General features: G+C 38.1%; 1 protein-coding gene across 1 annotated transcript in view; it reads left to right on the plus strand.

Annotated features, from left to right (window-relative positions):
• The window catches only part of ALDH1A2 (aldehyde dehydrogenase 1 family member A2), a 186,645-nt gene that overhangs the window by 28,241 nt on the left and 145,588 nt on the right, over positions 1-12,816 (plus strand). The window contains exon 3 of the mRNA XM_056809383.1: positions 6,471-6,578. The gene's annotated coding sequence lies outside the window, so the exon portion shown is untranslated. The remainder of the gene's footprint in view (positions 1-6,470; positions 6,579-12,816) is intronic.

The following is a 12,816-nucleotide window of genomic DNA, read 5'->3' on the forward strand; positions in this document are numbered from 1 at the left end:
AATTTCATTTTCACTTCCAATTTCATTTCTCTCCTCACCCACTTTCAATGGAAAAAGCAAGAAAAGCAAGGACCATTACAAATCTATATAGTCAAGCAAAACATTCTCACTTTTTCCATGTCTAACACACACACCATTCTGCATCTGAATCCATCTCTCTCTGAAAAGGGATGGTTGTGTTTCATCATGAGTCCTTTGGAACTGATTGGGGTTCCATTGTGTTGATTATGTCCTTCAAAGTTGTTTGTCTTTACATGGTTGTTGGTATTGTATAAATTATTTCCCCTGTTCTTTCACTTCATTTTCCATCAGTTCATACATGTCTTCTCAGGTTTTTATAAAACTTTCATAAATTCTAGAGGGCATCTAGATGACTCAGTAGATAGTAGAATTAGGAAAACTTGAGTTCAAATTTGTCCTGAGACACTCACTATCTGTGTGACTCTGGAAAGGTCACTTAACCTCTATTTCTCTTAATCCACTAGAGAAGAAAATGATCAATTACTCTAGTATTTTTTCCAAGAAAGACTCATATAGGGTCACAGTAGTCAGACATGACTGAAGAACAACAAACATAATTTTTAACTAGACAGTAGCATTCCAGTAATATGGAGAAATACCATAACTTGTTCAACTATTTCTTATTTGATAGGTACCCCCTAAGTTTCCAATTTTTCACCATCCCCAAAAGAGCTGCTCTATTTTTCCATTTGTGCTCACTGTCTCTTCAGGATATAGACCTAGTAGTGTTACCACTGAGTCAAAGGATACGAAAATTTTTTTTAGCATTTGGGAAATAGTTAAAATTGCTTTCCAAACTTCCAGTCAAGATGGTGGCTTAGAGGCAGCAAAAGTTCAGACTTCTGAAAACCCTTCCTTACCGATCACAAACTGAATGCTCCTAGGGCACCGAAATTCAAACTAAACAGCAGGACAGACCCGGGGAACCCTCCTTCTGGACTCGGATCAAAAGGTACGCTCCCCAAAAGCCAGAATCCTAGATCACTCAAATCTAAGGGGAAGGCAGAAGGAAGGTCCCAGGACCCCAACCCCCCCCCCCCCAACCCAGAGCGCTGAGCCTGTGGCAGCAGCGGGAACCTCAGGGCTGGCAAAAGGGCCTCAGGGCCGGCTATTCTGAAGGGCACATCTTGAAAGCAACCTGAGCCAGTCTCGGGGGTGCCCAACACAGATGGCAGGGAAACAGAGAACGACGGGGGAGCCTGTAGCCCCCTGCCTGGGTCCTTCCATCCAACACAGACTGCAGAGGTGTTTTTTTTTTTTTTTTTGCTTCAGGGCTCATCCAGCCCAAACCAGCTGAACTTAATCCCATCGGGAGCCCTCAGAATTCAGGGAGGCTAGAACCCCGCCCCCCCTTAGAGTGCAGGGTCTTCTGAAAGAACAGAAACCTCAGGGCTGGCAACGGCACTGAGGTACCTTGCAGAAAGTGCTGTGCCAGGCTCAGAGCGTGGAAGTAAGGCAGCGGAGAAGCAACTGGAGGGAACTGAGAGCAATAACACCTGAAACGCCAGCAGGCAGGGGAGGACAGACCCTGGGCTTCCCCAGAAAGACAGAGCAGCTGCGGAGAATGGACAATTTGCCTGGGGATAAAGCCTCGGACCATCAGACAGATACACTAAAAGCCAGTCCTCCTCACTCAGATAGAGATGGCAAACAGTACAGAAGTACAAAAACCTACAAACACCAAGAAAAGCAAGAAGAAGGGGGTGACTTTGGACACATTTTATGGAGCAAAAATACAAAATACAGAGGAGATAGAAGAGGAAACACAAGCAAATGCTCCAAAACCCTCCAAAGGAAATGGAAACTCTCCACAAACTCTTAAAGAATTTAAATCAGACATGATCAAAAAGATGGAATCCTTTTGTCAGGAAAAATGGGAAATAATGCAAAAGGAACTCAACAATATGAAGCACGAAAAAACGCAACTACAGAAACAGCTTGACCAAACTGAAAAGGAAAACCAGGCTTTAAAGGTCAGAATTAGGCAACTGGGAGACAATGATTTTGCAAAAGAGCAAGAATTAATAAAGCAAAGCCAAAAGACCAAGAAATTAAAAGATAACATAAAATATCTCACTGACAAAGTGATAGACCTGGAAAATAGAGGAAGGAGAGACAATCTGAGAATAATTGGCCTACCAGAAAAGTCAGAAATAAATAGTAATCTCAACATCATAATACAAGATATCATAAAAGAAAACTGACCAGAGATTCTAGAACAAGGGGGCAATACAGGCATTGAAAGAGTTCACAGAACACCCTCTACACTAAATCCCCAAAAGACAACTCCCAGGAATGTAATTGCCAAATTCCAAAGCTTTCAAGCAAAGGAAAAAATCTTACAAGAAGCCATAAAAAGACAATTTAGATATAAAGGAATGCCAATCAAGGTCACAGAAGACCTTGCAATTTCCACTCTGAATGACCGTAAGGCATGGAACATGATTTTCAGAAAGGCAATAGAGCTGGGTCTTCAACCAAGAGTCAGCTATCCATCAAAACTGACTATATACTTCCGGGGGGAAAGTATGGGCATTCAACAAAATAGAAGATTTCCAAGTTTTTGCAAAGAAAATACCAGAGCTCTGTGGAAAAGTTCAATATTTAAAAACAAAGAGCATGGAATACCTGAAAAGGTAAATATGAAGGAAAGGAAAAGGAGAAAAATGTTATCTTTTTCTTTTATTCAAACTCTCTTCTATAAGGACTACATTTATATCAATTTATATATATTAATATGTGGGGAAAATGTAATGTGTAAATCTCAAAAATTATATGCATCATTAGAGTAGTAAGAAGAATCATGCATAGGGAACGTTTGGGGCATCAAGATGATATGGAGAAAGGGGGGGATAGAAAGGAAAAGGGAGGGGGGAATTGTTGATGGTACTAAGATATACTCCAAGAAATAGTGGGGGGATAAATAGAATAATCTTTCTCACACAAAGATACACATGGGAAGGGGAGGGGAAGAAAACTCCTATAAGAAGGAGAGGAAGAGAGTTTTTACTTAAACCTTACTCTCAGTGAAATCAACTCTGAGAGGTAGGAGCATCCAGATCCATTGGGATCTTGAATTCTATCTTATCCAACAGGGAAAGGGAGAAGGGAAAACCAAGGGGGGGGGACACAAAAATGGAGTGAAGGAGAGGGGGGAGGAGGAGGGAATAAAAAGGGAGGGGCTAGAAAGGGAAACATCAAGGGAGGGGACTAGGGGGACTGATTTAAAGTAAATTACTGGCTTAAAAGGTTATAGCTAAAGAAGAAAGGTCAGAATTAGGGGAGGATATCAAAATGCCAGGGAGTCCACAAGTGACAATCATAACTTTGAACATGAATGGGATGAATTCACCCATAAAATGTAGACGAATAGCAGAATGGATTAGAATCATCCAAAACCCTACCATATGTTGTCTTCAAGAAACACACATGAGGCGGGTAGACACTCACAAGGTCAGAATTAAAGGATGGAGTAAGACCTTCTGGGCCTCAACTGACAGAAAGAAGGCAGGAGTTGCAATCATGATATCTGACAAAGCCAAAGCAAAAATAGACCTGATTAAAAGGGATAGGGAAGATAATTATATTTTGTTAAAAGGGACTTTAGATAATGAGGAAATATCACTAATCAACATGTATGCACCAAATAGTATAGCACCCAAATTTCTAATGGAGAAACTAGGAGAATTGAAGGAAGAAATAGACAGTAAAACCATATTAGTGGGAGATTTGAACCAACCACTATCAAATTTAGATAAATCAAATAAAAAAATAAATAAGAAAGAGGTAAAAGAAGTGAATGAAATCTTAGAAAAATTAGAGTTAATAGACATATGGAGAAAAATTAATAGGGACAAAAAGGAATCCTTCTTCTCAGCACCACATGGCACGTTCACAAAGACTGACCATACATTAGGTCACAGAAACATGGTATACAACTGCTGAAAAGCAGAAATAATAAATGCAGCCTTTTCAGATCACAAGGCAATAAAAATAATGATCAGTAAGGGTACATGGAAAACCAAATAAAAAATTAATTGGAAATTAAATAAAATTGCTTTCCAGAATGACTGAACCAGTTCCCAACTCAATCATCATTAGGGCATTCCTGTGCCTATTTTTTCACCAGTCACTCCAGTATTTGCCATATTTTTTTGTCTTTTTTGGTCATGTTTGCCAATATTATGGGTCTGAGATGGTACATTGGACTAACTATATTGCTGCCCATGGTTTCTTCCCAGAATTCCGCTGGCTGCTAAATAGATCCATCTAGGTGCCCTTCCCAACTTTGCTACCTAGATGACCTTGGCAAACAGTCTCTGAACTTCAATTTCCTCATCTATAAATAAATGTTTCAGACTTTTAAAAATCTCTTCTATCTTTAAATCTTATTATATTATATTATATTATATTATATTATATTATATTATATTATATTATATTATATTATATTATATTATATTATATTATATTATATTATATTATATTATATTATATTATATTATATTATATTATATTATATTATATTATATTATATTATATATTCTCACAACTTCTCCCTTATCTCCTTGTTTCTAATGATCCCAATCCCTTTTTTTAATCCTACTGCCCTCTCCTTTGAACTATTCTATTTGTTTGCTTGTTTTCTCCACCAGTAGATTGTGAAATCCTTTAGGGTAGGAACTGTCTTTTGACTCTTTTAGTAAGCCTAGTGCTTAGCACAGTGCCTGGAACAGAGTAGGCAATCAATACATGTTTATTGACTGACTGGCATTACTACTCCAGTTATCTAGATATAACCTCAGGACAATATTTGACTCTTTCCTTTCTCTCACCTCACAATCCAATGAGTTTTCTCATATACTACCTGTTGTTCCAGGAACCTCTTTCATATCTGTTCCTTTTCTCCATTCCCATTGTAACTATCTCAATCAATTCAAACCCTAATCAGTTTGTGCCTGGACTATAATTGCTTCCTTGTATTCTTCTAGCATCCCCTTTGTCTTTCACTCCACTCCAACTTTACACACCAACAGAGTGACCTTCCCAAGATGCCATTCTAATCAAGTTTCTCTTCTCCAAAATCTTCAGCAAGTAAGTTCCACAGTCTAATAATATATAATCTATTGACCCTGGCATTTAAGATCCTCCTTAAGCTGGCTCCAGCACAGCTTTTTAGCTTTATTTCATACTACTCCTCTTTGTATAGTTCCATGAGAGTTATACTACTCACTGTCTTCACCTCCATTTTCTTTCTTCTTTCTAAAATCTCTACTATTGCATATGCTTGTTTCCCTTCCTAGAATGAACTCTTCACAACTCCATCTCTCCCTTTTGAAGTTCCTTTTCTACTTCAAGGCTTATCTTCTCCACAAAGCATTCTTTGACTTCCCCCTAGATGACAGTGACATTTTCTTAAATAAAATTTTCATACTATTTTTCCTAGTCCTTTCCTTTGCACTTATTTCTATCCCTCTTCTTTCTATCAGTATTTTTCTAGTTGTTCTTATTGCTATTTGTTTTACCTCCATTGTAAGTTCCATCTCCTCTTTAAAACATGATGCCTTACACATAGTAGGTGCTTAGTAATTACTGAAGTGAGTTTAAATTTGATTTTTTTAATTTTCATTGAATTCTATGTTACTCTGGGCAAGTCACTCAACCTTAATTGCCTAGTCCTTACCACTTCCTGTTTTGGAGCTGATACCTGGTATTCATGCTAAGTCAGAGGGTAAGGGTTAAAAAACAATCATTTGAATTGAACAACCCAGCCAAACAGTGCTGTTCCCTGAATCTGAATTGTCTGTAAAATGAGAGGGCTGGACAAGATGGCCTTAGGTTTCTCCAACTCTAGATCTATGATGTCCCATTTCCAGGAACTCACATATGCTACCTCTTATGCCTAGAATTCCTTCCTTCCTTCTCTCTACCACAATCTTTATCTGCCTTCAAAGCTCAACTCATATGCCAGATCCCATATATCTTCCTCCTTGTTAGAATGCTTTCCCTTCTCAAATTACTTTAGTTACTCTCCCTCCTCAAATTACTTTTCATTATATTTATTTTTATACACCTTGTATCCTTCCAGCAGGATATAAGCTCACAGAGAACAGAGACTGTTTTGATTTTCATTTGTATATCCCTAAATATGAAAGATAGTTCAGTTTAGTGGATTCCAAGGTGCTCTCAGTAGAACTGGATTCAAGTTCTGCCTTTGAATCATACTAGCTAAGTAATACTGGGGAAATGACTTAACATCTCAGTTTCCAAGCTAGATCCTAAGACTATAAGGTTCAAAGCAGGTGCTGATTTTCAGTGGCAGAGGGAGCTTCCTTATCAGGAATTCCCTAAACCAATTATTTTAAATCCCCAGAATATCACAGGGCCTTATGCATAGTTGCCACTTCATAACTGTTTAATAATTTTAATTTTTTAATTGAATTGCTCAGGAAGCAAATGACTTCAATAATGTTCCCACCATCTGATGATGAAAAATCCACAAATGAATTGAGGGTTGACTTTAGAACATAATTGGAAGATTAGGACAAAAAAAAAAGGTAAGTGAAAAGCAAAATTTACTTCTTGATTCTTTCTTTAAGAATTACTTTCTCCCTAAATGGCCTTTGCTTTTTTTTTTTTAAACTTTCTTTCATAGTTCTTGTATAATGAGTAGTTATATAAGAGTTAAAGAATGGTGAATGCTATTAAAATCCTGGTACTCATTAAGATGCAAAATTTCTCCTGGATAAGGTGGCAGCCATGCGGTCAGCATAATATATTAATGATGCTCACTTTTCTAAGTCACCTTTTAAAAAGCACTGGCTTCCATGTAATAGGTAATTATGGTTTTTGTAGACGAATATACTTAAATGAGTACTTTGGATTTAAGATAATGAATTAAGCCTTTGGAGAGGTATTGGGTATAGTGGAAAGAGCATTATATTTGGCATTAAAAGACCTACATTTGAATCTTGTCTCAGCTACTACCTATGTGCCCCGTCACCTAAATTTCTTTGGACTTTCATTTCCTCATTTAATGAAATGAGAGTTGGACTTGATATTCTTTAAATCCTACAGTCTCTATATACTCTAAGCCAAAAAGGTAGGAAGTCTAAGTTGGGAGAAACTTATCACAAGGTTAGCTATCAGAGGCATTTTTTTGACACACAAAAAAGACCATTTATTAACTCAGAAAAGAGTTGGGCTTTACATTGATGGAGGGAGTACCCTCTCAAGTACTCAAATGAATCTACAATCTAATCAATTCAGAAGTTCCTTCAAGTGATTCAGATGGCAGTTCACCCCTGCCTGTCCATTCTGTGCAACTCTTGTCCATGTCCTTCCATAAGTGGGTGGACTCTAAAAGGTCCACCCAATGTTCCAGAGGTCTATCTCTATTTCTAAAAGACTTTGAGAATGTATCAGTGGAACACTCTGGCTGCCTATCTGTCAACCCTTGCCTTGACCCAGTTCTACAGGTTGTCCATTCCAAAACACAGTAGATACTTATGATCCACTTGGTCTTCTCTGTGTAGATGGTTAGGCTAAATTCCTTAGAGTGGGAACCGATGTCTTCTAGGAGCCTCTGTTATGTTCTTAGGCTTAATGCAATCAGTATAATGCCCTCCCTACACAGGAATATCTAGAGAACTTTACCACCTACAAGTAATTTGTGACCCTAATATCTACACTGGATTACCTCCATCACAGAAGCAAATACCTTTGGTTAGCATACATTTCCTTCTTCTATTCCTCAGCTGATTTTTTTTTTATCAGAAGGTAATTAAACAAGGCTATTTGTGTTGCTTTATTTTATAAGGAATTTTGAATGAATGAATATGGATGAGAGATGCCTTGTTGTAAAATAGTCTGACAGGTGTTTTTCTACTGAAAAAAATGGTTTCTTCAAAATCAATACATAATAGGCACAGTAGGATCTTTTATCCTCTACATCCTTTCCGTTAATTGTGAAATGGTAAAGATGTGGCTTATTGGGGCAACTAGAAGGCCCAGTAGATAGAGTGCTAACCCTAGAGATGGGATATCCTAAGTTCAAATATGACCTTAGAGACTTCCTAAGTGTTTGACCCTGGGCAAGTCACCTAACCCCCATCACCTAGTCCTTTTCCACTCTTCTGCCTTAGAGCCAATACATAGTATTGATTCTAAGATGGAGGATAAGGATTTTTTTTTAATAAGAACAAATGTGGCCCAGTATTGAAAAATGAGCTTATTGGAAATGCACTCATTTTGTGTAGATTAATCTTCTAAAGATTTTGACCTGATGGGAGAGTAAACATATTAGGCTGTAATTGTTCTCTTGGACATCTTTTCTTGGTAGAGGCAGCTAGGTGATACAGTAGATAGAATGTTGGGCTTTGAGTCAAAAAGACAAGTTCAAATCTGGCCTCTGACACTTCCTCGCTTTTTGACCCTGGGCAAATACTTTAATCTCTTTCTATTTCAATTTCCTTAATGGGAATAATGATATAAGCACTTGCCTCATAGGGCTGATGTTATCCTTGTTGTTATTTTTTATAATTCTTACTTTCTGCCTTAGAATCAATACTAAATATTGATTTCAAGGCAAGAGTTGTAAAGGCTAGGCAATGGAAGTTAAGTGACTTGCCCAAGATCATACATCTAGGAACTATCTGACACAAATTTTGAACCCAGGATTACCTGACTCTAAGCCTGACTCTATCCACTGAGACACTTAGATGCTCACATAAGTTAAAATTTAGTTTAGCATAGTGCCTGGCACATAAGAAGTTCTACATGTAGCCCTTAATTCCAAAGGGCAAAAAATGTTAAATAATTATTATAAATACATATTATATTACAAATATGCATATATATAATTATAAATACTATAACTATTATAATATAGGATGATAATACCTATATACATATATTCTATCACGGAGCTGCCAGTACTTCCTTCCCCTAAATTAATTTAGGATTCCCCTTTTTCTTTCTCTGCCAGGAACCCATGTCCTTTTTAAAGAAGGTATGAAAAGATCATGTAACATAAACTAAGAAGCATAAGAATGCAAATTGAGGCTCCAGTGATAATCAAATAAAACTTAAAACAAAGTTAATGTGATGCTTTTAATATTATCCACAACCATCATCATGCTATATGGTAATCACACACTTAGATGTAATTAAATAAGCAAACAGTTCTTATCAATGATAACAATTATTACTTTTATGCACCCAAATTACAATTCTAGTTTGTTTCAGCTTCTCACAATTAGTTGCACAATCACCTTCAGCGTGTCTAATATCATGTACCATTAAATTATCACCGCCATCATTGCTACATCTAGATGCTTATACTTAAAAGACAAAGTGTCCTAGGAGCAAGGAGTCAGAAGGGGAGACAAAGGAAGACTGAGGTCCAGAATGGTAGGCCAGGGAATGGAAGAAGTCATCAAGGGAATGGATCAGAACTAAACTAGAAATCCTGGCACCTGGGACTAATCCAATTGGAAAGGAGCAGAGAGCAGATAGGACAATCCACCCTAGTCTGACCTAGCCACATCCTGGATAATACCCAGGAGAAGAATGAAGGGAGGTGATAGATACATTTGGCAGGGGGCATGATAGAATTCCTATGGCAGAAAGCAGTATTCCACCTCTGACACTTGCCTTCATTAAGTAACCTTAAGCAAGTCATTTAACTTCCTTGGATTTCAGTTTCCTCATCTATAAAATGGGGGGAGTTAGAGTCAATGCCCATTGGAATTTCTTCCAGCTTTAGATATATGCTTTTATCTGGGAGAAGGTTGAACCTATTGTGCTTCCAAGCTAAGGATTGGGATGGATGAGGAAAATGAAGGAGAGGATGCTGAAAACCCCTGGGTATTTGGTGCCCTGGGGCAAAGTCCTACTCTAGGTTTGGCTCCTGGATGGAGGCAGAATTCTTGAGTGTGTTGGGGCCTTGAGGCAGAAGCCCAAGATAAGGAAAGTTTGGGAGAGAAAGAGTTTCCCTTCAAGATGCCTTAGTGTTCTTTCTGACATACATTCCTTTCTCTCAGACTTCCAAACTGAAGAAGGCATATTTCCAGAGCCAGCCTTAGGCATAATATGAATTCAAGGACAACAAAAAGGCCTCCTGGAACAACTCTTCTTCTCCCTACTCCTTCAAATATTTTCATCACCTGATCCATTGATACCTAAAGGGGAGGTGGGGAAGGAAGCTGAAAGATAGAAAGTTAAAGACAAACTTCCCTGACCACGATTTTGCCTTGGGCTCATTGGTTTTATCTTAGTTTATCTCCTCTGTGAGGGGACAAATGAAGACTATGGCCAAAAGAACTTGGTGTTCTGTTTGCTCATGCAGGTGTACACCTGAGGGAGAGAGCCTCTTCCTGGCCCTCTCCCCATCCCCTACCCCTGTCTGCCTTATGATGGTGGCAGGGAGAGGGGGAGGTGAAAAGAGAAAGAAAGGGCCCAGGCTTCAGATTGTTTGCTGCCCAAAGAACAGACCAGCTCCTAGTTTCTCAAGCTAGATCTCGGAATTCGTTTCCCAAAGAAACAAGGATGATGATGGTCATACACGAGGAACCATGGAGTGGTGGATAGAGATGGCCTTAAGGCCTGGGTTTTAATCCCTGCCTCCAACACATACTGGTTATGAGACTCTTGGCAAGTCACTTGCCCTGCACATATCCAGAGACTGTTGAACAAAGTTATCTGTGGTGTTAAAGATTTTCAGTTTTGATGTATGCATTGGAGGCAGTTTGTTGGAAGAGAGATATTTCATTCTACCTAACCAAATGGGGTTTTATATAAATAAAAATAAACAATAAGATCTTGTATTCTATTTTTCAGTCATTTGTGTGATAATTAATATTGCTCATATATGTCTTCCTATTTCTTCAAAGCAGATAGATTATTCCCATAAATGTTTATCTAGGTGAAAAGATATATGGTTTATACATACATATATATATATATATATATATATATATATATATATATATATATATACCTATATATAGACATAGACAGATAGATAGATGGATGATGGATAGATAGATAGATGATGGGTATATAGATAGATAGGTATAGACAGGTGGATGGATGAATGGATAGATGGATAGATAGACTGACAGACAGACAGACAGACAGACAGATAGATAGATAGATAGATAGATAGATAGATAGATAGTATAATAAGAAATATAATCTGTGTAAACTATTTATGGTTGTGCTAAATGGGTACACTGGCTTTGCAGACTAGGGAGCTGCTAAGGGGAATCTTCAGGATGCCTATTTGTTATGGAGATAGAAGTACTACTTCAGAGATGAAGAGATAGAGGGATGCTGCTAGAGCGGGTACTCTCTGAGATTGCCGATTGATCTCTAATCAAGATATTCCTACCCTCTTTTTCCCTCAATGCCACCCTTCACCTCCCAGTTTTCCACCTACACCTTCCTGCCCCTTTTCCCCTCCCCCCCTGTTTGTCAGCCACCTTTCTATGTAACTCAAAGGTGAACTGTGAGATTTAGAGAAGATTTACTCTTGTTCTCTTTCTCAGGTAAGGAGGTTTATTGGGAAAGATAGGACAGGATGGGAATTGAGGTGAGAGGGATGAGTTTTGTCCCTAATCTACAAGGAAGGATTATGAGGGTTTTGGAAAATGTCAGTCTAGTCACAACTGTGACTCAGAGACAATCAGAGGGTTTGGAGGACAAGTATTTTTCTTCCTTTCTTCTTTCTTTAGTCAGATAATTTCTGCTTGAGTAATTCAAGTCCAAACTCTCAAAGGCCACAAAGGTCTCTCTCTCTCTCTGTCTAGGTCAGGAAAAGCCAGTTTCTCTTGGTTAGGAAACCCCAAAGAAGAGGTTTCTCCCTTGGTCAGTAACCCCAGAGAGAATCAGTTCCTCTACCCTGGCCAGCTCCAACTGCCTCTCCTGGGAACATTGTGTTTGGAATCTTCACCTTGATTGACAGACAGATCAAGTTCTTTATTTGGTTTGCATGCTTGTCTTGCAGTTCCTCTCTTTCTTCATGCCTCTTCCACAATAGATAGATAGATAGATAGATAGATAGATAGATAGATAGATAGATAGATAGATAGATAGATAGATAGATAGATAAGATAGATGGATAGATGAATAGATAGATGTCAGTGGTTAATCTTTTATTTTTGTAATAGTGAAGTTAAAAGACTTCATTCAACCCCTTGAGTATCTTCCTCTCCCTTAGATACATTGTGAACCAATCCCCTAACATTCTCACAATTATGCCACCTAGAACTTCTTTATGTATATGTGGTCTAATCCACATTTTATTTCCATCTTTTTTCTCATTTGTCACATTTCTGGTTGTTCCATCAGAGCATCTGAGGCTGTCAAGTATGGTGGCTCTACTGTCCTTAATGGTGATTCATAAAAGCCTTTGTAAAAATTTCCTCTCTGAGACTTTAAGTGATACAGGAGTTGCTGCTGACATACTGACATAACTCAGAGGATGGTATTTCCATACTAGGAGTTTCTCCACTAATTTGTGATCCCATAAATTAGGAACTAGCATTTTAAGCCCAACAAGAATGCGTACTCCTGGATAAAATCACAGGTCTGGATGTGTGCATCCATGCATGAAAGTATGAATGTATACACATGTACATACTTTTTTATGTACCCATACACATTTTTGTTGTTCTATCATTTCAGTTGTGTCCAATTTTTTTGTGATTCCATCTGGGTTCTATTAGCAAAGGTATAGGAGTGATTTGCCATTTCCTTCTCCAGCTCATTTGATAGATGAGGAAACTGAGGCAA

This window comes from Monodelphis domestica, chromosome 1, assembly GCF_027887165.1.
Source record: "Monodelphis domestica isolate mMonDom1 chromosome 1, mMonDom1.pri, whole genome shotgun sequence".
Classification (NCBI taxonomy): Eukaryota; Metazoa; Chordata; class Mammalia; order Didelphimorphia; family Didelphidae; genus Monodelphis; species Monodelphis domestica.